Source organism: Camelus bactrianus, chromosome 17 (assembly GCF_048773025.1).
Source record: "Camelus bactrianus isolate YW-2024 breed Bactrian camel chromosome 17, ASM4877302v1, whole genome shotgun sequence".
NCBI lineage: Eukaryota > Metazoa > Chordata > Mammalia > Artiodactyla > Camelidae > Camelus > Camelus bactrianus.
In genome coordinates, this window is record NC_133555.1 from 2,476,764 (window position 1) to 2,500,659 (window position 23,896).

The window sequence follows — 23,896 nt, forward strand, 5'->3', positions numbered from 1 at the left end:
CTGCCCCGGGTCTGTGTCAGTGCAGCCACTTTCTTTAACAGCCCCACGCTGCCCCTGTCCATCCCTGTCTTCTGCAGAGCATTTTGGAGAGCTGGCTCTGGGCAGACACATTCCCACTACGGGCAATATAAGTGAGCTGAACGGTCACAGTCCTGACCCTCAGGGAGTTTGGTGTCTGGTGGCAAAGGCTGGTGAGCCTCCTGACACAGGAGCAGTGCTGGGGGACAGAACACACAGGCACTGCGGCCCCTCAGTCTGGGCAGGGGTGGGGGAAAGCCAGGAGGGCTTCCTGGAGAAAGGATGTTTTAGCTGGGACCCCAGGGCTGAGAGAGAAGCAAGCAGGCGAGGACGCGGGGCCAGTGGGTAGACGGAGGGTGTTTCTGGCGGGCGGCACAGCACAAGCAGGAGCTGGAAGGTTGCAGGGAGCAGGGTGTGGACAAGCCAGTGGCAGTAGCCCTGCAGGGGCGGGGGGGAGGGGAGACTGAGAGGAGAGTCGGGAACGCTCTATCGAGGGCAGGCGCAGACGGGAGCCCAACCACTGTAGGGCCGTGCTGGCCTGGCCGTAGGGCGTGGGCTTTACTCTAAGGCCCCTGGGGAGCCACGGAAGCGCTAAAGGCAGGGAGTCACATGGCCGGACTGTGCTTTAGAAATCAGTAGTCCCCGAGAAGAAAACTCTATTTTAAAGGACAAAAAGATACGGGCAGAAATTTCCTGCAAGAGGAAATGCAGATGGCTGGCAGACACATCAAGATGCTCGTCCACGTTAGTGACGAGGGACACGTGAAGTAAAGCCACACTGAGATGCCGTCTCACACCTGCTGCACGGGCCAGTGTTAACAAGGGCTGCCGGGGAGCGGCAGCGCACAGCAGCAGCGGGCGGGAGCGCGTGTTGGTACAAACGCTCGGAGACGGCAGCTTGGCTTGAGCTGGTGAGCTTGAACACGTGCGCATCCGTGACCCAGCGCTGCCCTCCTGGAGGCTGGCCCTAGGGGGTTGGTACAAATGTCACAGGAGGACTGGTGCAAGGGTGGTCACAGCAGCATTGCTTGTAGCAGGGAAAAATAAACAGCCTAAATGTCCATAGACCAGAGGCTCGCCTGGCCTGCTGGGGGCAGTGGACTATTACACAGTGCTGAAAAGAAACGAAGGCCCTCTGCAGACTGCCCCAGGCGCTCTCCCCAGTGCAAAGAGGACCATTTACAGGAGGTCTGTTTTAATCAAGTTCAGAACAGCCCAAACTACGTAACAGTTCAGCGGTGCACCTGGAGCTAGTCACACTTTTAAGGAAGCTTAGGGAGACTCTTCAACTGGGGAGGGGCCTGGGAGAGGACATCTGGATCTGGAAGGTCCTGTCTTTCACAATCCCTCCCGGTATTTTCACATAACTGGAATCAGCCACTGGGCTCATGTCACATTCTCTCCCGCTGGCTTAACATTTTTGCAATGGGTGTAGCCTGCTTGTTTTATTATTAGTCACCAGCCACAGGCAACGAGGCTCCCATCAGGCCCATGTTGCTTCCACGGGGCTGCCGTGGCCTCTGGTGCCCAGCCCGGCGAGAGTCGGGGACCGTGAGAGGTCCGGGGGTCTCTGGGCTGTCACTGGCTGGACTGGCTCGGGGCCTGAGAGCCCATCGCTGACGAGCTTGACAAAGTCTCCCTGTGCCTGTTGACAGTTTTACAGAGAACATACTTTAAACACGTGTGCCGACAGCATCCAAATCGAATGTAGAAGACGTTGACTTCAAACCCAAGGATGCAAATTCACCTGCCCTGTCGGGGTCATTTCATAGATTCCCTGCCAGCATCTGCCAGCAGCCCCCAGTTTCCGTTTAGAGGTTCGTCACCCCACTTAAGGCTTTGGGGAGAGAGTACGACCTGGGCTGAGCCCATCAGACGGCCCGCTCCTCTGGCTGCAGCGACTGGTCCAGGCCCAGGCACCTGACTCAAGCCCCTCCAGCTGGAGAGAAGCTTAAGACCAGCGGGCTAGTGCTTCATTTTTGTCTGGACTTGAAGGGCTGTGGGCTGGAGCTGCTGGGAATCTTGGTCACCAGGAGAGGTGCTCTTGGTGGAAAATGGAGGAGAGGGGAGGAGAGCTGAGGGACAAGTCGGGGAGAAACTTGTTCCTGGAGACATTTGAGCACCTGGATCCAGCTATGCTTGAAGTTCACCTCTCTATTTTTTCATTATGGAATTCAATATCTCCCTTTTTTGACTTAAGCCTCTTTGAGTCAAGTATACTGTGACTTGTGGCAGAAGGCCCAGCCCGGCACCCCTCAGCAACTCGTGAGTGGCACCTGAGCCAGAAGCTGGGGGACCATCCGTGCATCTCCCTCTCCCTGGCTCCCAGCATCACACCTGTCTGTGCAGTTTCTCTCCTCAGTATCTCTTCAATCCTACCGCTCCCTCATGCCACCACCCTCGTCCAAACTCCCACTGGGACCCTTGCACCTTGGCGTTTCCCACTAAAATTCTCTAGCAGCTCCCCGCAGCTCTCCGAGTGAACACCACATCTTCTCTCTGGGCTGCACAGACAGCCCTAGGGACTCGTGCTCAGCGGCTGGCCCAGCCCTGGGACAGGCACAGGCTGAGCTGGCCACGGGGACTGGGGGAGCTGGGGTGGGTCCTGGGGGAAGGCAGTACCCCCGGGGCTCTGACTGAGGACGAGCAGGACGATCTGAAGACCAGAGTGTGGGCTGGAGCCCAGGGAGGAGTCCCCTCTCCGTGGGAGGGAGACTTGTCTCTCCACACCGAAGACCCCATTTTCTGGCTCCTTCTACTGGGTTGAGCTGGGGCAGGAGGGTCTGGACTCCTTCCACTCAGGGAAGGGTGTTTGGGGCCCTGCCCCCCGGCGTCACTACAGCCAAGTGGGGCCCGGGGGTCTCAGGGCGGGATGAAGAAACAGCCTGCTGGGCGGGGGCTGGGGCCCTGGTCTGGGAGGCCGAGACCGGAGGACCTGGAGTCCGGGGTGGGGGTGGGGTGGGCGGTGGGCCTGGGGCTCGCACAAGCTGCTGGGGGCAGGTGGGACAGAGGGAGCCTGGATGCGGACCCAAGCTCAGTGCTGAGTGCCAGTGTCGTCACCCGTCCAGGCTGGGCACGCAGCGCTGGGCCTCCAGTGTGTGGGGGGCGAGGGGCGCGGCCGGCCCAGCGCTTCCCGGGCTGTGTGGAGCCGGGGCGGCTTTGCTTCCTGTCTGTATCGCTGCACAAGTTTGGGTGTCAGGATGCCCAAACGAATTTGGCCAAGATAGTATTAGATGTGCAAGGAAATTCTTAGGGAGGGAGCAGGAGAAGGCCGGGAGACCTCAGACCAGTGCATCTCGGAAGGACACTGGTGACAGGAGATGGCGGAGCCTGGCCAAGTGACTGGGGGGCATCTGAAGCCTCAGAGGCCAAACGCTCGCTCCCTATTTAAATAGAGACGTGTTTTCCCTCCCCACATTCCTAGAAGGGGAGGTTTCCAGGAATGACTGGAAATTCCTGTCCCTTGAGAAGGCCTTGTGCTCAGGGCCTAGCCACCAGCTCTATGGACACAGGTAGCCAGAGGCCTGGGTGTTAGAGTCAAGGGTAACAGTGAATGAAGGATAGATGGATGGACGGATGAATGAATAGAGCTGGGAGAACACAGAGGAAGCTTACTACGTCTATCTCAGGGTGGGGAAAGCCTTTCTAAGCACAAAAGAAAATTCTGGAAATTTCTGGGTCGAGTTTTACAAGACCTACGAGTAAAAAAATACAGACTCAAAGTTAAGACGGAGGCGTCTGCCGCGTGGGCCAGTGCAGACAAGGGCAGCGCTCCTGCTACACAGAGTTCTCAGCGATGATTAAGATGAATACCTCAGTCGCGAGAGTGAGTGGAGACCCTGTACGGGGGAAGAAACACAAACGGTTGGTAAACATTTACAGGGACGGTCAGCTTCAGACAAGGGGACCCCATCTGCATGTGGCAGAGTGACTGAGACCAGAGGACCACGGATGCCCAGGGCCCGGGACTGGGTGGGGAGCAGGCGCCCTCACATTACTGGTGAGAGGAAATCTGTGTCCCTCTGGCAGGCTCCATCACAAGCATTTAAAAATGTACCCGCCCTTCACCCCTGCAACTTCCAGGAGATGGACAGGTACCCCAAAATATAGATTCAAGGATATCCTTCAAGTCTTTTTTTTATTGTAAAGAAAAGTGGAAATCCTCAATGGAGGACCAGATCAACGGTGGCTCTCTGACAGCGGAGCCCTGGACAGCTTGAACCTGCTTGTGTAGATGTATGTTTTGATGTAGAAAACTGGCCACACTGTATCACATAAAAACATAGCAGAAAAAGTGTTCATTAGAACTCGACTGTGGGCATGCATTCATACCTTTGCTCACGCATATACACACAGGTATAGAACAAAAGAGGTTGAAGGGAGATTTGCTGGTGTTGAGTGTTTTATTATGTGTTTCTGAACTTATTTATTATAATCAGAGTCAGCTGCTCCCACTTCACAGATGGGAAAACTGAGTCTTGGAGTGAGCAAGAGACACCCTGGGGTTAGTCCTCCTGTCTCTGGGCTGCCCCTGAGACCCTTCGGCCTAGTTTTCCAGCCCACTAGGGAGGTCCCAGCCTCTGAGCTGAGCGCCCTGGCCGCCTCGCTCTGCCCCTTGACAGGAAAGCTGGCCTGATTACAAGGCCGGGCCACGTCTTGTCTGGGGTGACCAGAACTTTTCAGAAGTGCCAGAAATTTCATCATACCAGGCTGAGGGATGGGCGGGGGGTGAGTCACAAGTGAGCGAGGCCACAGGAGGTAGGGGCTGACCATTCCCAGATGGGAGGTGTCAGCCGGGCAGCTTTCCTGGAATAAGTAGACATCTTGGGAAAGTGTAGAGAAACCCTGGAGTGAGAGAAAAAATTTAGCAGCCTTCCCCATCTCCTCTCCCGCACATCCCACTCCACATGCTTTAGCCCCTCCAGCCACTCTGCCAAGGGGTCACCCAGTCGCTGTTCACACCCCAGGGATGGGGGACTCACTGCCCCACTACAAAGTGCTCCTCTCCTGCCTCTGGAAGGGCAGGGAAAGCGTGTGGACTCTGCACTCGGGCTGCTCTGGGCTGGGGCCCGAGCTAAGCCACCAAGCCTCAGTTTCTCTGTCTGTAAAATGGGGGTAAGACTACCTACTAACTCTAGGGTTGTTTAGAGGACCACACAAATTGATCAGTGCAGGCTGCCTATTAAAATGCTTGGCACGCAGTGTATGGTTAACAGATATGAGTTTATTTTTCATTCCAGTCCATGTGCCCTTTATTTAAGGCCAAGCACCCTTGGGGAGAGCCTGGGTGACATAAAGACTAATCCCTGAGGGCTAACCCGGCGTCCAGAGTGGGCCTGGGAAGTGCTGGCACCAGGCTTGGTAGGTGATGTCGCCTCACTGAAGCTCATGCTATTAGCCAAGACTCTTAGGTGCAGGTAATAGCACCCCAGTTTAAATTGGCTGATGCTCCAAAGGGATTTTTCGTGGAACCAAAAAATCCAGGAATGGGATGGCTTCAGGCCTAACAGGCTCAGGGCTTAGTGTGTATGAGAGCTCGCTCCTCCTTTAGGTGGAGGTCCGGGCCAGGCGTGGCAGCTCCACCATGCTCAGGGGTGCCTTCCGTCCAAGCGTGACTTCCACCTGGTATACAAGGCAGGGCCCTGGCTCCGTGTCCACCCTCAGGCCCTCGCTTCAGCCAGCAGGAAGGGGAAAGGGAAGGGAGAGGCCACACCACTTCTGCCCTCATTCGATGGCCTCAAACTGCCACAGTCCTACCGCTGCCAGGGAGGCTGGGAAGGTAGTCTGGCCAGGCAGCCATGGGCCGGTGTCACGTTTCTACAGTTCTTAGGTGAAGAGTGGGGGTGGCTGATAGTGTCGGTCCCAGGTGGCCCGGCACCACGGTGGATGGAAAGGCAGGGAGGTGGGGGGGTTCCCAGTGCAGTCAACCTTTCATTGGTTTGATGAGTAGGATGCTGGGGGGTATGGATAGTGGGTGCCTGGGTGATGAGGCTGGAGAGGTGGGGATCCAGGCCAGAGTGGGCCTGGACCGCGTTCTAGGGGCTGTGTGCCCGCATAACTGCGCTCCATCCACGCCACCTGCCAGCAGCTGCCTGGCCACCCTGGGACCTGGGGTGTGGCCCACTCCTGGGTGCAGGAATCAAGGGAAGAGGCCAGCATGGGCCCTGGGACTCAGGGCTGTTAGAGCAGGGAGTTCCAGGGGCCCCAGGGGGGCACGTCCCCAGTCTACAGCCTCTTCGGCCCTGGGGAGGGACGGCGTTAGAAGGCTGCAGGGAGGCTGTGTTTTCCAAACTTGGCAGCACCTTCCTGGCAGCTGGGGCTTAAAAAAATACTCATGCCCGGCGGCACCCTCCGGAGACTCAGATTTCACTGTTGTGGGGTAGGGCAAGGATGCGGGCATTTCACAGAAACAGAACGTCCCCGGGAGAGCCTAGAGGATGGCCTTATCCTCAGGCTCAGGTCGGCTGTGCTGCCCGGGTCTTTGCTGAGCAGAGGGGTGGTAGGCAGTGCCGCCCCAGGTGAGCGGGGGTGGGGTGGGGGGTGGGGCTCTGTCTGAAAATCCCTGCTCATCAGCTCTGAATGTCCTTTCCATCTTGATGGAACATCCCGGAGCCTGGCCGGGCCCAGACACACGCTTTCCTAGTCTCCTTTGCAGCTGGGGACAGACAGCTGCCCCACATCAGATGCTGAATGTGGGGCAAGAGCTGTGACGAAGCCGGCCCAGCGCAGAGCCCACCCTTGGGAAAAGGGGGTCCCCTGGGCCCTTAGAGGCCGCAGCGGAGGAAGAGCTGGCGGGAGCACAGGCCCATGGCTCAGGGAGCCGGTGGCCCCACACTGTCTCCCAGGTCCCAGGCATGCAGGAGGGTCTGGGCACTGCTGCTGGCTCTCGTCAGTCTAGGCTGTCTGCAGTCAGCACCAACAACAGCACTGAATCGAGGGCTCACCCGGTGCCAGACCCACTCTGAGCATCTTCAAAACAGTCCTGTGGGGCAGGACTACATTACAGACGAGGCCACGAGGCCAGAGGCTTGAGCCACTTGCGGCATGTCACACGGGGGTGTGGCTTTAAACCAAGGTCCTTTGGCCTCAGGGCATGTGCTTCTAAGCCCTGCACGGTGGTTGTGTGGGGCATGGGGTTACTATTGTTATGGTTTCTCAGGTGTCAGGCACTGCCCCGTGACCCACTGCGGGCTACCCGGCGAGGACGCAGACCCAGGAAGCCCCGTGGGCCTCCTCTGCCCCACCTGGGCTGACCCGGGGTGCAGGGGAGCCCCACGCCCACCAGCCCTGGCGCCTGGGTGCCAGGGAGGCTGCTGACATTGCCACCAACGTGAGAAATGCCACTGCCCACTCCGAACCACTCTTATCGCCCTGGAACTTCCTCCAGCTGCGTCTCATCCGGGCCCCAGCCCCCAGATTCCTGGTGGGTGATGTGCACTCTGTCTGTGATAACAGCCCTGGCAGGGCTCCAAGGGGACGGCTGCCTCGGTGCACCTCCAGCTCAGATAACGGAGGATGGGGAAGTAGCTCCACTTTATCTCCTGGAAAGCTGGCCAAGCCTTGGGGGTGGGCGGGAAGGGGAGGCCAAATCTCGGCTCAAGGCCTCTCCCCCCCACCCAGAGACCTGTAGCGGGAACGAAGCACATCGGGGCAGAGAGTCGCCCAGGCTCACGTGAGGCAAAGCCCGGCGCCTCTCAGGTCTGCCGACAGAAGGCAGGACTCAGTCTATCACTCCCTCAATTGTCAGATATTTACTGGGCACACCCTGGGGCTGAGCCCCGTTCAAAGGACTTTTCGATCTCAATTCATTTACTCTTGCCAACAACCCCAGGAGATAGTCCCTGATGTCATTCAGCTCATTTTACAGTTGAGCTTATCAGGGCCCAGGGAGGTCAGGGGACTTGCCCGAGGTCACACAGCTGCTGGGTGGTGGAGGCCTTACCGGGCCATCTTACCTGTGGTCACTTATAAAGGAATGTTTAGAAGGCAGCTAGTGACAAGGACTCTGAGAAGTAGAGAGAATAAGGAGTGGCCAGGGGAGGGGCAGCTGCTGTCCCCGTGGGGGTCTGAGGCACTGCACCTGTATCTAATCACGGGGGAGCCAGCCATGGGGACGAGGGGGAAGGGCACTCCAGGACAGCAGAGGGGAGAGCCAGTGCAGAGGCACCGAGGGAAAGCAGACTCCAGTGGGGAAAAGGGCCCGAGAGCAAGGGCCTGCCCAGGGCGACACAGAAAGCCAGTGGCCTGGCCCAGGCTCTCAGTGCAGGCTTTGGTTCCTCCTCTGCGGCCAACCCCGTCCAGACCCCAGGCACCTCCTGGCTTCCCTTCCTCCCAGCTGTGTGACCCTGGGCAGGTGGCTTCCCTTCTCTCCGCCTTTGCTCCTGGCTGCCTCCTCCCAGTCCTGGGCTCTGGGGGTAGGAGGTGGGCACTCTCTGGGCACGTGGGTGCTGCCTGGGTGTGAGGTGGCAACCACTGGGCCATGTGTCCCCTGGCAGGGATGGAAGGTGGGCCCAGAGGTCTTGGTCTAGGCCTCAGGTCCTAGAGAATGTGGCACCTCAGGACCCAGAGAGACACAGAGACCCAGAACAGTGTCGGAGGGAAATGCACAGAGCAAGAAGGCCAGAGTAAGGTGGAGAGACAGACCTCAGCGCTGAGATGGAGACAGAGGGAGACACAGAGAAGGAGGGGCAGGGTGGGTGAAGAGTCAGACGCCCTGAGAGAGACAGGAGACGTGGGCCTTCCGAACGAATGAGACGCCTAGAGATACAGAGAGACGTTGATTCACGCAGCAGAGAGAGGAGAGGGAGTGGCTGAGAGAGGATAAGAGACCAAGTTGTGAGTGCTCGAAATGCCACTGAATTGCACGCTGTAAAGGGTGAGTTTTACCACATTATAAAGAGACAGAAAGCAATAAAAAACAAAGATGGCAGAGAGACAGATGGATGGTCAGACTTCCTGGACCCCTACTCGCTTTGGGCTCGACTAGTCTTCCGGACCCTAAGTTGGTGGAGGGAAGGGACGGGGTGTGGGGTCCCTGAGCCCAGGCTGCAGGCCTGCACTGGGCCCAGTGCCCCTTTCATCTGGGCTGCTCTGGTGCTTGACACGTGCCCTACTCTGGCAGTACCAGATTTCGCTTGTGTGGGTTTTGAGCCCTAGGCCAGGAGGAAGGCCCTGGGAGGCCCTGGGAAGGCAGCCTGTGCCCCATAGGGCCTCTTACCAGGCACAGGCTCCAAGGCTGCCAACCCCGGGAGGGGACACCGGTGGATGCCCCATCCTGCCTCCGCGGTGGGGTCAGTCACAGTACTGACAACTTGTTGGGTTTGCTGTCTGTGGGGCCCTGTGCTGAGGACATAACACAGGGTTCTCCGTGGCACCCCACCCACGGCCCTGGGTTAACCTGCTCAAGAGATGAGGAGGCTGGGCTCAGAGAGGTCAAGGGCCTTGGCTGAGGTCACACAGTGGCTACAGGCAGCTCTGTGGGCGCAGGAAAAGGACCAATGTGGGCCAGGGGCTGGGGCCCTGATGCCACCTGGCCAGGTGGCCTGTGGGAGCCCCGGGAGCAGGCAGAAAGGGGATGAGAGGTGACCCCGGCTGGGCCTGCCTCTCGTCACTGTTACTCGCAAGCCCCTGAGGCCCTCCCAGCGTCCCCAGGCCCATCTTCCCGGTGGGGACATTGAGGCCTAGGCGGGCTGAGGCGGCCGGGCCAAAGCCCCCAGCGGGCAGCAGGGCGGGCTCGAGGACTCGCGGTCAGACGGGCGGCGAGGGGGCGCGGCGCGGGGGCGCGGGGCGCACGCGCGCGGCGGCCACGTCCGGTCCAGCCCGGCCGCACGGCTGGGCGAGGAGCCGCGGCGCCGGCTCGGCCCCCTCCCCGGCCGCGGCCGAGACCCCGCCCCGGAGGCGGAGGGGGGCGGCGTGGGGTGGGGAGGCGGGCAGGGGGCCCGGCGCCGGCTCGGCCCGCCCCGCCGCCCGCCCCGCCCCGCCCCGCGCCGCCCGCCGCCGGGCTCCCGAGCTCTCGACGCGCCGACGACGGGCCGGGCAGGAGGACTGACGGACGGCTCGGCGGCCGGGCGAGCGCAGCGCAGCGCGGTGAGTGCACGCGGGCCCCCGCCCGCGCCGCGCGGTCCGCGCCCCGGGGCCGCTCGCGGGGACGGCGCCCCGGGGCCCGGGGGGCGCGGAGGGCCCCCACCCGCCAGGGCTCCCCCCACCTCCCCGGGTCCCGCCGCCTCCCCCCACCTCCCCGGGTCCCGCCGCCTCCCCCACGCCCACCCCAAGTCCGCGGGAGGGAGGCCTGGGCCGGGAGCTGCGCGCTCATCCCCCTCCCCCTCCCCCCCGGCCCCCACCGCCGCCGCAGAAGTTCCGCACGCTCCGCGGGGCGCACCTCCGTGCCCGCTCAGAGCCCCCTTCCTCTCACGCATGCCCGGCCCCTCACACTCAGCTCTCACTCGTCCCTTTTGCGCACGCATGCTTCCCACACACGTGCCTTGCACACGGGCGTCTCCCGGACACGCATGCCGCTATCAGACGGCTGTGCCTGTGAAGCCCTGTGTGGCTCTAACACGCACGCACACGTGTGTGTCACACACATCCCTCTCACATGTGTTACACACGTGCCTCTCACATATGGGGGGGTCACACACAAGCCCCAGTCACCGTGAATCTTGCACACAGAGTCACCTTAACACTGCACTCTGGCACTCCTCCGGGTGGGGACCGTCCCATGCTGTCCGGAGTCGGGTGGGGCCCAGAGTCTGGCTGGGGAGCCTCTGGGCTGAGGCTCCCTTACAGGGGGGCCTGGGTGCCTGGGGGGAGCGCAGGGAAGGGGCTCTTCAGTCACGGGTGGGCCTGACTCCCCACCGCTCATCTCCCCGCTTTGCCCTGCATTCTCTCCCCTGCCCGCTCTCCCTCCTGCTGTCGCAAGGTCTTGTCCCAGCTCAGTTTGTGACTGCCACTTGGGCTGCTCCAAAGCTGGTCTGAGCCAGCAGGTGTCGCCTGAGAGGCCAGAAAAAGAAAAAAATTGGGTGCTGGTCATCTCCCAGGGTCCCTCAAATAAGGGTGCCAGTCCAGGGCCCACGGAGAGCAAGCCTGGATGTCCAGGCCTCCCATGTGTTTGTGGCCGAATGACTGGGGCTCTGAGCCTCCCCTTCCCCACATGCAAATGTGGGTGAAGGTCCGCACCAGGAGGAAGGAGGGACCGGGAACCACTGCCCCTCGACTTCCCAGCCTCCCGTCCTGCATCCAGGGCTGTAATGGGGAGTAAGGCTGGGGACCACTGAAGTCAAAGGCTCTTACTCTGGAGGTGCAAACTTGCCAGCCCCTACTGAGGCTGGCCCTGCGTGTTTTGTTTGGCTCTTATCATGCTATTATTATTTTTAAAATTTTAATTAGCTGCCAGCATTTACAAATCGGCAGATTTCACATAGAAGTCCGGATTTCCGTCTTCTGAAAAATTACAGGTTCTGGAGGCTCCAGACCACACCCCCGCGTGGTGCCATCGGCTAGTGCTGCTCGCCTGCTGCCCCGGGTGGGGCAGGAGGCTGCTTGGCCACAGTTCCCACCAAAACCGCCTCACATTCTGGGCTCCTGCCGGGCCTGTGTAGACCTCTGCGTTGGCTGCGCCTGCTGGGTAAACTGGGCCGTTTTTACTGCGTTGCCCGCACCACACCTAGGCTGGTCCCCCTCACCCGTGGCTGGGGAACCCTTGGGTGAGCCTTGTACTGCTCAGGTGTACCTTAGAGGTGTCAGTGAAAAGGGGTGTGCCAGGGGCGTGGACCATGGGGCGTCGTGTTGGTGGCAGGCACCGTCTGCTGGACTTTGGGGGTCAGGAGCCTGGGGGCCCTATTGGAGGAAGGCAGTGATCTCAGAGCCAGGCCCCATCCTTTCTTTCCTCCCCAGATCCTGTCCACAGTCCTACAAGGTCACAGTTTTACGCCTATTGGAAAGATGGGGAAACTGAGGCTTAGAAAGAGTGTCCCAGCAAGCAAAGGGCGGAGCTGGGATTTCAATGCAGGGTTTTCTGACCCTAAAGCCAAGTTATTTGCCCACCTCTCAACGAGTCCATGAGAGGAGGGACTGGGTCTCGTTAATCCTGGGCAAATTCCCCAAACTAGGTTCACACCTGACATGCAGTAGGTGTTTAATACATGCTTGTAGACCAGCTCCTGAGTAAGTGAAGGGGCCTTCTCGGCGGGGGTCAAGGTGGAGCTCAGTTCAGGGCGGGGGGGGGGGGGATCTCACGTGACCGAGGGCTGCTGCCGTTCCTCTGGCGCCTGGCACACTTTCCAGCTCTGGTCCTGCCGTGGCTGGGACCCTTCGGTCTCCCGGGTGAAGGCCCCGTGTCCCTCGAGTCTGCGGGGCCTCAGGAGGGTCGTGCTGTGTCCTGTCGGGCATCAGAATTCCGTGTGTGCCTTGCATTAGGGGGCCGCGAGTGGGAGCATTGTTCCCTTAACCCCCGGCCGGCGTTGGCGGATGAGACGCTCTCCCAGGAGGGACTCAGGCAGTGGGGACAGGCGGCCCCCATCTCCCAGGAGGCTCAGGCTCCCTGGCGGCCTCTCGGTGGGTGGCATGGGGTGGGGAGTTGCTTCATTACTTTAAGTCCTAGTGCCTGTGACCCTGCTCTCTCTCTCTGCCTCATGTATGCTGCTGAATTCGTGTTAGCTGGATGTCCCCGTGCCGTGTGGCCTTCTGGACGTTTGTTGACTGACTGAATGAGGACCAACCCTACCGGTGGTGCAGGGGACTTGGAGATGGTGGGCAGCCCCTGGCCTCTTCTTTATACCTCCTGTAGGTTTTCGTTCCTGCTGAGGAGGACGGTGCTGGGCCTGGCTGTTTGGGTGGTGCAGAGGGCCTGTCCCTCCCTTCTGTGAGCCTCAGTCTTCCCTTCTGGAAAGTGGGTGCTGTCTGATGGCTTTCCAGGGCTTGGGACCTGAAGTGGGGCGTGAGGGATGGAATCTTGGGGTCTGCTACCAGGAGGTGATTGGCTGTATCCCCCTCTCCGGCTTCTTGAACCCCAGGGGGCTCCCCAGTTGAAGACCTTGCCCTGGGATGCAGTTCCAGCCTGGACAGGATTCTGGGCTCCATGCTTTACCCATCCCAAGACCTTCATTAGCACCTGCAGGGCTAATTCTGTAGCAGGAGCCTGGCTGTCCTGGGCAGAGTGTGGGAGTCACATCCTGAGCCAGGCACGATCTGGACAGGGATCCCATGGTGGGCACCCCAGACACAGCCTTTGCCCCCACGCAGCAAATATTCTAGTTGGAGGGTGAGGTGGGGTGAGTCAGGCAACAGAGAAATGAATTAAGTTGATTTCAGATACGTGTAGATTTATAAAGGCACTTTGGCCAACAGGGCAACCAAACCTGGGTGGGAGGACAGGGCCGTTGGGGGAGGGGATTTCTGAGCCGAGAAGGGAGTGTGCGGGGAGGGTGCAGGCAGTGGGCACAGCTGGTGCAGAGGGCCTGAGGTGGGGCCAGGCTTGGGGTGTGTGAGGGTCTGAAAGGGAGGAGGCTGGAGCAGGTGGCAGCAGGGCAGGGGAGAAGGAGAGGGACTGGGGCAGGGAGTTTGAAAGCTACTGGAAAGTTTCAGTCCAGGGAGAAGTGAGATCTGAGTTTTGTTTTAAGACACTCTCTGTAGCTCTTTTGTGCCTCCGCGGAGAGGCTGTTGACAGAAGGGTTGAGACCCTGTGTCAGGTCCTGTGCTGGAAGGCAGGTCTCACACTGGAGATGCTACAGGTAGGTAAGGGGGACAGGCCTGTTGACAGACACATGAGATCCAGGGTGATGTGTGCTAGTCAAATAGATGTTGGTGCAGCCTCACAGTAGAATATTATGCAGCCTCGAAAAACAAGGAGGCGCTAATCTTCAAGATCTCTTGAGAGAGGAAAACAAGGTGCTGAATGATGCTGCCTTTTGTGTCAAAGAAGGGGTGTAAACCCATGTTTGCTTGTCTGCTCACAGGCAAACCCTGGGAGGCAGCGCTGTGGTGAGTTGCAGTGGTACTTGTGGTACCTGTGGTTCCCTGGAGGGGGCGTGCAGGTGGGGATAAGGGTGCATGGTGAGTGACACTCCGCTGTGTGCTTTCTTGTATTTTTTGGATTTTGACCATGCCCCTGTATTGCCTGTTCAGACATCAAATTAAATTCAGAAGCAGTTGGGCGGTTGGTGGGTGACTGTTCATTTGTGAGTTTCTAGTTCAGTGTTCAAGGATGGTTTCTAGGTTCCCTGCTTTACTGACCCTGTTGTAGAACAGACTGACTTCTTCCTGCCGTGGTACACAAAGGTTTCCACTGCGATTAAAATCAGATGCTAACAAAGTCACTCTTTGTGAAGTTTGGCGGTTGGACAAAAGGCAAAAATGCCCCCTTCCTCTCTTCCCCGTCCCTGTGGGTGTTTCCTCCTGCTGCTCTGCCTGCTGGCTTTTTGTGGGGCGTGCACCACAGCACTCAGCCTTCCACTCCCAGCCTGTTGCTGCTGTCCCCCCTGCTGGCCGGACTGGAGCTGAGGGGACCGCGGGGCCCAGGGAAGTCCCCGCTTTGGTGCCCTGCAAGGCTCAGATCCCAGCTCTGCCGCTTCCAGGCCCTGCTCCCTTTGGGCCAGTGACTCCCTCAGAGCCTCAGTTTCCTCATCTGTCGAATGAGCATCATAACCCCTTTCCTAGGGTTGTTGGAAGGAGGACAGGAGATCACTGGCTCCTTCGCCTAGCACCTCCTGCGTACTGGTCACCGTTGCGGGGATAAGGCAGTTCCGAGATGACCTCCTCCGCCCCCGCAGAGCTGGCTCCCTGGAGGGGGGGCAGACGGATGCTTAGCCAGCGTGCTGAGCTGGCTGGGGCTGGGATGGGGTTGGGGGCACTGCTTTAAGTCGGGCGTCGGAGGAGGCCAGGGGCGTGGACGCCCAGGTGGAGTTCGGACGCTCAGGCAGGAGGCACAGCAGGGGCAGATGCCCTGGGGCCGCTGGAGGATGGGACACTCCTGAGCAGGGAGGGCGGCCTGGCTGCGGGTACAGTGGGCTTTCAGTTTTGTGTGTGATGAGGATGTGATGAGGGTTCAGTCTGGGGAGGGGTGAGGTCTGACTGGGATTTTAAGCCACCGTCCCCATCTGCTGGGAGGGGAGCCGGCTGGAGCGTGGCAGCAGCCTGGGGCTCAGGGCTGGGCCTCGTGGGGCGGGGGGAGACGTGGAGTGACGGCCTCCCTCCGGGACGGTCGGGAGCCCTGGCCAGGCGTTGTGTGGGAGCAGCTAGGAGAGGCTGGCTGGACTCGGGTTCCTTTCTTGTCAGGGCCGTGTGCCCAGGGCCTCGGGTCCTCTCCTGGTACACAGCGCTCGCAGCAGCTTCCGGCGTGGGCCGGCCCCTGGTCCCTCTTGTGGCCATCCCGAGGGCCGCGGGGACCATGGAGGTAGGTCTGAAGTGCTTCTGTCAGGGCTGTCCTGGAAGAGAGCACAGAGGCGCTGGGAGCCTGGGCGTGGTAGGGAGGGCTTCCTGGAGGGAGTGATACCGACACCGACGTGAAGGTGAGGGGCAGACAGGAGAAAACCTGGCTTCACTCAGACAGGTGGGTTGGAGGGGGCTGGCCTCTTGCATGGGACCCTGACACGTAGGACCTCGAGTCCTGGTCTGAGGGTGGATGACGGGCAGCCTTGGGGCCCTTCTGAGCAAGGGAGGGGCAGGGCCAGTGCGTCGGAGGGGCCCTCTGGCAGCCCAGGTGTGGGGTGGGCCTGGAGGGCCAAGCTGGCGGGCGGGGGGCCTGAAAGGGTGACAGGGCAGGGATACAGCTCCGAGAGGCAGGCCTGGCTGTGGCCACACTGCAAGTGAGGTGGAGGGGCTGGGCGGGAGCCAGGTCTGTCCACCTCCGGGTCTGGCCCCGGAGTACTGGGTACCATGGCACGCACGCACCGCTAATTCCCCTCCTTTGGGCTGGTCCCTTCCTGGGGCCCCTCTGGGGTCAAGCCATGCGTCATTTTGCACCATTGTCCTCTGGTTGTTGGAATTTGGAAACGTTGCAAACATGCCTCTGTCTTCTCATATATGGAGATTATTGCAAAGAAAGTGCGGGTCCAGAGAAAGGTTATTTCCTTCCTCGAGGGTGGGGAACCTGGCTTTTCTGTGGGGTGGGAGTGGTGCTGCTATGATGTGGGTGGTCAGAGCGACCCCACCCGGGTCAGTGTCGGTGAGGAAGTGGACCTGCCTGCCCGTCTGCCCGGAGCTGGGGGTTGGGGGGCGTTTAGAGCCCCGGTCTGGCCAAGAGTGTGGGAGCCAGATCACTCATGTGCCCAGAAGGCCTTTGCCTTTAAGCAGACCTTGCTGGCCTAGGCCATCTCCTCTCCTAGGGCCTTGGTTTCCCCATCTGTGGATTGGGGACAGTTCTCCTGACTCTGCTGTGGTTTGGTGCCCTGGAAGGGCCTGAAGCGTGGGAGGAGGGTTCTGAGGTGCTGGGTGATGGTGGGGAGAGGACCAGGGCAGGCCAGGGAAGCTGGGAGGGTGCCCATGCACCTGCCGGGGCCTGAGTCACGTGACCCTGGATAGTGAGGGCGGCCTCAGCTTCTCCATCTGTAAAATGGGCCTGTTGGTGGCATCTGCCCTAGGGGGTCGGTGTGAGGGCTGAGGGTGTGTGGAAAGCCCTGAGAGTGGCTTTTGGCCAGTGTGCCATGCTTAGTGGACACAAGTGAGCTGGGTTCTACTGAGTGTCGCAACCCCCTCTCCTCTGATCGCTGAGATGCCATCGTCTGGGTCGGGTCTGGACCCGGCCCTGGGCCCACCGCTTCCTGATAAACCGCCCCGAGTTCCTTCTGCCTCAGCCTGAGTCTCTCCTCCAGCCGTGTCTGTGGTCACTGAGTGAGCTTTTGGTGCTCCGGACAATTCTGTCCTTCTTAGAGTCTCCTCACGGTGAAAACGGTGGCCCTGACATGTGCACAACCACACGGTGCCTTCCCTGGCCCCCGACACACGCAGGCGCGTGTGAACACACACACACACACGTTTGTCCTCAAGACCACCACGCTTTGCTCAGGTTTTCACGTCAGCTTTCCGAGCCCTCGGGGCTGAGAGATGAGCCCTTCCAGGGGGCTGGTGCCAGCCCGGCGGCTGGGTTCCTCTTCAGATCCCCTGCGTCTCCTTGGAGCAGACCGATTCGTACGCGGTCTGGCTGTGGGCACCGTGTGCGGGTCTGGTGCCCTGTCTTGGGGACAAAGCCAGCACACGTTTGCTTCCTGTCCTGATGAAGTGGCCGTTAGCATCCTGCCGTGCCGTCTTGTCTGCTGGGTTCCCCGGCCTCCTGTGCCTTTACTTCACATGTAACAGATTTTTAATACGTATACTTACTCTGAAAGGAGACCATTTATCACAAGTGTAGATGGAAGTCAGGACCACGTGCCCTGAGTCAGCAGGACCCCCGACGCTTAAGAGGACGGCCCCAGAGCAGGACTGAAGCCCCGCCCTGCCCTTCCCGCCTTGGGCGGGTGTCGGGGAGATGTCTGCAGCACCCCAGTGCTCCGCGCCGGGAGAGACAGGTGCTTCTCGCCACCGGGCCTCTGGCGCTTCCTCTTTGTCCCTGAGATCTGGCCTCACCCTGAAAGAAAGGTCATCTCCAGCCCCACTGGCCATTGCTCACTTGGAACCTCCTGGGGACCCCTTCCCACTCTCTGGGCCCCCCTTGACATGTTTTCTGCTGGGCAGAGTCTTCTTCAAGACCAGGTCCCTGGTTTTCTGGTGGTAGCTGGTCTCTGTTCTCACATGGGAGCTGGGGTGTCCCCTGCACCCCCAGTGGTGTGCACAGCCCTGCTGCCTGGGCAGGGCCCTGCGGCCTGGAGGCAGCCTGGCCTGGGGCGGCCTGGGGCTGGGGTCCGTGCTGTTGAGGCACAGGCCGGGACTCAGGCCAGGGCTGAGGGCGGGGCCATGGAGCCTGGTGAGGGGCGGTGGGGGTGTAGGCCTGGCCAGAATGGGAAAGTAAGCTGTAAAGTGCCTTGTAAACTGTAAAGTGCGGCCGCCAGGTGAGCAGAGTCGTTAGTGTTGCTTCTGGTGGGTGTCACCCCTGACACCGCAGTCATGGCTGGTGAGGCCCTCATTAGCTACGTCCTCTTACCACCCTCCTCCAAATGTGTTTTCTCAAATCGAGTGCCCAACATTATGCTCCCATGCATGAGAGAGACTCGTTTAAGGGACGGCTGGGGATGGAAAGGATGTGGTGACATCAGCCGCCTGACCCCAAGGCAGGATGTGCCTGCCCTGCAGAATGGCTGGGGCTTCCCGTGCACGGCTGGGGGGAGTGACCTTCCTCCACCCGAGACCTCGGGATCCCGCGGGGATGATGGGGCCCACCCCGACCCGGCTCGCCCTTCACGCTGCTTCCCCTTGCTCCCACGTCAGGAGGGGCCTGCCCGTCACTGTGGGGAGAGGCTCCCTCATGGGGTCTTGTCGGTGTCGGAGGGGGTCCCTGCATTGTCAGTGAAGGGCTGGGGGCCCTGATGCCACTGAGACTGCCTCCCTGGGCCGATCAGTCGGCTGTGGCCCAGGGTGGGGTCCCCTAGTCCTGACAGTGACATGGCTCCAGCCTTAGTCCCTGTGGATGGGCACTGAGTGAAGCCAGCTGCTGCCCAAGGAGGTGTCCCCTGCGGGACACAGTCTAGTGACCCCGAGACCCAGATCTCCTGGGTGTCAAGTCAGCAGCAGATACAGCACAGTTGCCACTCTTGCTCCCTCATCATGACTGTCAGGATTGTTTTGGTTGCAGCAAAAATGTTGTGGAACTGAAATGTGCAGGGGCTGGCTTCAGGCTCGGCTGTATCCAGGGCCTCTGATGATGCTATGAGGGCTGTGTCTCCCTTCTCCATGGTTTTCTCAGCCAGGATCTGCCATGTGCACTCGGGTGGCCCACAGCTCCAGCTCCCTCCCTTCAGCCCAGGGGCGTCAGCATGGGCCTACGTGACTGGGTTGTGTGACCATCCCTGACCAGTCACTCTCACTGGGGGAAGAGGCCTCTAATTGGCCCTCTTGGGTTCCACGTAGCCCAGGAGTGGGAAAATTGGGGTTCTTCCCCAGGTGGAGGGGGCAGAGAGCCCCACACTGTGGCCACTGCGCTCCCCACAGGTGGACTGCGTGTTTCTTCCCCAGGCCCCCTCTCGCACGGTGGACCCACCCCAAGGAAACGTGAGGATGTTCTAGGGGAAGTAAGCAGCTCTTCACCGTCCGGGGGCATTCTGGTGCAGATGGGGAAGTAGAGACTGGGCGTGGGGCCGTGGGGTCCTGACCTCCCATCCAGTCACTCCTACCCCAGGTGGTCAGGATGTGGGCACGTCTGTTACTCCTCAAGGCTTTGCTCTCGGCCTCTTGTTTTTACATCCTTCTCTTCTGTGAACTCTGAAGACTTAGGGACTCCACGTACAGAGTGCAGGGAGGTCAAAAAAGGCAGCCATAAACTCTGGGGAAAGGTTTCCTGGAAGAGGGGATACTGAGCTGGGTCTTTAGGGATGAATAGGAGTTTGCTAAAGGGCAGAAGGGTGTGCATGGCAGAGGGAACAAGGGAATGGGCTGTGACTTGAGTAGCTGTGAAGGATTTAGAGGAGCTGGGGTAGGTCATTTTTTGTCTGTAGGCTGTGTATTGAATGCCCGTTATTTGCCTGGTGCTGGGGTCACTACACCTCCTGAGTCCTCTCAGTGTAGCTGGGAGGCCACTGTGGTTGGGTCCATGAGCAGACGGGAGCCTGACCTCCAGTCCAACCACCCTGCCCCACGTCCTGTGTCTGCCCTGAGCTGGGGCTGTGCAGATTGATCAATCAGTCCACCCACCAAGTGCGGGGCCGGCTACACTGAGGCCGGGTGGGACACGTGGTGCCATTGGAGCTGTGAACGAGGTGGAGCAGGGGTGCGGCGGGAGCAGGAAGCAAGTCCTTAGGGTTCCAGGAGGCAGCATGGTCTGGGTAGAGGGGACGGTCAGGGGCTTCGGGGAGCAAGGACTCCCTGCCCCGTGCTGGTACCCACCAGGGAAGGGCGGCCCAGCACGCATGTTCGTGCACACACAGGCTCACTCGGGCACACGCAGCCACACACGTGCTCACGCGTGCTTAGACAGGCCTCATGCGCACACCCCACACACAGACTTCACAAGCACGGGGATGCACTCACAGCCCCCGCCCCCGCTCACTCATGCTCACACGTCCTCGCGGGCACTCGCATCTCTCATGGAGGGACCCTCCGTCTCTCAGCATCCCTTGAAAACACATCCTGTATCAAACAGGGAAGAGAAAGCAGGAGACTGTGTGCTTGAGCCCAGAGGTAGGGTGAGAAGGGGGCCCCTGGCCTGGCTCCGGGGGCTCCCCTCACCTCCCCGGAGCCGTCTCTCAGTGTGGGTGGACCCCACCCTGGACCCAGGTGCAGGGGTGGAGCAGGGGTGAGAAGGGGCGGAGCCACAGTTTAGGAGGCTCTGGACAAGGGGTGGACCCCAAATGGGGTTTATCTCCCATCTTTGTGTTCCTCTCAGGGGAGGAATTAAACCCCCCAAAGGGCAGTGTACCCTGCGGAGGGGCCTGCTGCGGGGAGCCCTCCCCTGGGGGCCTGGTCCATGACCCCCTTTGCCAGGAGAAGCCTCCTTTACGCAGAGCTCGTAATTGCAAAATGCTGAAGTTTCTTGACGACTTTTTCCTAGGGTCTCCCGAGACGATCACGTAGGGTTTTTTCTTCTAATGAATGGCATTGATTTTTCAGTATTGCACTAGCCTTGCATTCCTGAGGGAGTCTGGGCACAAAATATTGTTACCCCTGTAATGGGCTGCTGGGTTCAGTTGTCTGATGTTTTGTTCAGGGCCTGGCAGCTGGACTCCTAGGTAGAACCGCCTGTCTGGCCCCCTTCTCGCTATAGCTGCGCCTGCTTTTGGTATCAGGACTTCCCTAGTCTCATGAAACGGGAGAGGATGCAGCTTTCTTCTAGGCCGTGGGACAGTTTTTTAATAGGGTGGGACTGTTGTCAGCTCTGGCTGTACCGTGTCTTGGGCTGGCCTCTGTGGGCACTTTTTAATTTCGTCCGCAGCACCCTGGTTGAACACACAGGGAAAGGGAGGCGCCGAGAGCCAGAGCCCCGCGCCAGGGTCGGACGGCAGGAGGCAGCTCGGCCGGGCTGCGGACACAGGCCTGTCTGACCCGGGGTCGCGCTTTTAGGCTGTTCATCTCTGTTTACAGGAGAGCTGTTGGCCTTGTTCCGGGTTTTCAGGACGGGTAGGGAGAGCAGTGGCCGAGCGTCAGGAGAACGTTCCCCCCGCTCATCACCCCCGCCTCCACTTGTCCACTGACCCTTACCTGCCCAGTCGTCCAGCCGCCCTTCAGCTGTCTGTCCTCAAGCGGGTGCTCCCACCATCAACCCGTCTTCCCATCCTCACCTCCTCTGTCTCCGCGCCCATCTTTCCACCCACCCACCTGCCCGACCGTCAGACATTTATCCACACGCTAGTTACTCGTCCATCCGCTGTCCGCCGCCTGCCGTCACTCACTCACTTACTTATCCATGATCTGACCATCGTCTGTCACCCATCCATCTCTTTCCAACTGTCCATCCACAAACCAGTTCACGTACCCATCTGCTAGTCCACCTTCTCATCCATCCGTATTCCATCCGGTACCCGCCGACCCATCCGTCCACTCATCCATGCGTCCATCTGTGCATCTGCTCATCCACCACCCAGCCATCCATCTACTCATCGACCCATCATCCACCCGTCCATCCTTTCATCCATCCATCCATCGCATCGAGTCACCCATCCGTCCACCCACCCACCCACCCCTGGGGCTTGGCCTTAATGGAGGGGGCATGATTTGGGTGTGGAGAGATTCAGGAAGGAGGGCACCCTGGTTTGGGATAAGGATTCGAGTCAAGATGAGGACCTGGGAACCAGAGTCTTCCAGTTTAGCAGGAATTGGGTGTGTGGAGGGCAGCAGGGGGAGATGGGTTAGAAAAGACAGGTGGGAGCTAGATGGTGGAGGACTTTGAGTGCCACCCTTGGAGTCTTCACTTTGTCCTGGGGCCAGGGGCCTTCAACCCAGAGTCCATGAATGAGTTCCACAGGGCCTGTAAGACCCCTATCCCATGTATCTGGTTGAGACTCTTGGTTGCAAGTGACAGAACACCTGGTCCAAGTTAGTTTAAGCAAAATGGCTTCAGCTTTTCAGGGAGCTTCAGGCATGGCTAGATCCAGGTGCTTAGCAACTATCATTGTGACTCTGTTTCTCTTTTTTTCTGTCTCTTGATGTTTCCTTTTTTGTTTTTTGAGTTGGCTCCAGCCTCAGACAGTTTCCACTTGACAACAGGATGGCTACAGGGACTGTCGGGAGTTAAACCATCTCATGCCTACTACAGCAGGAAAGAGGGAGGCCTTTGCCCGATGAATCACCTGAATTGGCGTCCATCACTGAGTTAGGCATTGTTGCAGGAGGAGTGAGAAGCACTGACTGGGGTGACAGTGGAGTGGTGTGGACCCCAGAATGAAATTCAAAGGGCTGTTCGTGGAAGGAGAGTGAATATATGACGAGTGACCAGAAGCCACCTCAGGTCCAGGTCCTCGGTGGGCAGGACCGCGGGCAGGCCGGACACCTGTCTGTCTGTAGCCAGTGGAGGGCTCAGGGACACCTGATGGGAAGAGCAGTGAGCTCAGCCTTGGCCGTGGGGGCGCCGTTTCTCATCGCTCCGCCGGACGCGTGTTTCCTCTCTCCAGAGCTGTGCCTTGTGGGGAAGGAAAATCTCAGTTCCCTCCTGGTGCCAAAAGCAACATTTTCTTTTCTCAGAGGTTGATTGTAAGTCACAGACATTCATCTTTGTAATTTTTCACCTGCTTATGTCTCTAATGAGATTAGGGGTTATGTAGGCAGGGCCAGTGCTCACCCGTAGCTTAAGGAGCTTTTTATTCATTTGACTTTTTTTTTTTTTTTTCTTCTTAATTAGCAAAGAGAGGGCAGGGAGGGGGGAAAAATCCTGGCTGTTGTGCTGGAAGGAGGATTTTCCCAGTGTTTTCATGAGCTCACCCGCTGGAGGTCCCTGGGGGCCACGAGCCTGTGAGGACGTGGGGCCCCCAGCACCCTCCACGGGTCCCACCCTGTGTCCCCTCCTCTTTGGGGGGTCTCAGGCCACCCCTGTGTCCACAGCCTTGCCTGCTCTCCTGTCTTGGGCTTTTACAAACAATGGCATCAATAATGAGATTTTTGCCCACAAGGAAATGAAGGAAAATGGGACTTTAAAGGTGGAATCCAAGCTTGATTGCTTTTCTTTTGGTAATTTGTGGCTGTTTCTCGTATTCCACCCCTCCTTTCCGTTGCTCCTGCCAGCGCGCACTCTGGCCTTGTTTCCTTTCTCTGGACCACTCTCATCCGCCCTTTTCTTTTAAAAGTCTCTTATTGTGAGAAAACATGCATAGAAAAAGTAGGTGAAAGTCAGAACACAATTGACTAACGGCTCATGTAACCACACCTCTGAACCCAAAGGACACCCCCCCCCAACTCCCTTGGTCCTTCCCTCCTCTCCCGCCTGACACACCAGGCACCGGCCACCAGACCCTCAGGGTGCCCACTGGGCGTGGCTTCCTAGCTCTGCCTCCAGCATCTGCATTCCCTCCGAGATGCTGTTAAGGTTTTACCCGGCTTTGGGCTTCCTGGGACTGGATACTCCCTCTGCCTCCCTGACCCAGGGTGGCCCCACCACCCAGTTGGGACAGTGTTCACCAAGTGTACTGACCCTTTGCCACGTTCCTGGGGGTCTGGTCTCCTCTTCTTAACTTCCCTCCTTCCTTGACTCTCATGTCCCCCTGCCCCCCACCCCTTTTCTCCTCTGGCTGCTCTTTGCACCTCCTCCCGCTTCCTTCCGTGTCCCCTGCATGCCAGCCATAGTGAATCAAGCTGGTTCCTGCCTCAGGGC

General features: G+C 59.4%; 1 protein-coding gene and 1 long non-coding RNA gene across 3 annotated transcripts in view; one reads left to right on the plus strand and one right to left on the minus strand.

Moving 5' to 3' along the window:
- Nucleotides 1-1,049: 1,049 nt before the first annotated feature.
- LOC123616301 (uncharacterized) lies at nucleotides 1,050-13,367 on the minus strand. Its single transcript, XR_006724290.2, has 3 exons — nucleotides 10,693-13,367; nucleotides 4,725-4,863; nucleotides 1,050-3,857 (listed from the first exon to the last, which is right to left on the minus strand). It is a non-coding gene; the product is annotated as an uncharacterized LOC123616301 (long non-coding RNA).
- Nucleotides 9,949-23,896, plus strand: part of FBLN2 (fibulin 2) — a 67,695-nt gene continuing 53,747 nt past the window's right edge. For both annotated transcript variants that reach the window (XM_074344250.1, XM_074344251.1), the window contains exon 1: nucleotides 9,949-10,104. The gene's annotated coding sequence lies outside the window, so the exon portion shown is untranslated. The remainder of the gene's footprint in view (nucleotides 10,105-23,896) is intronic.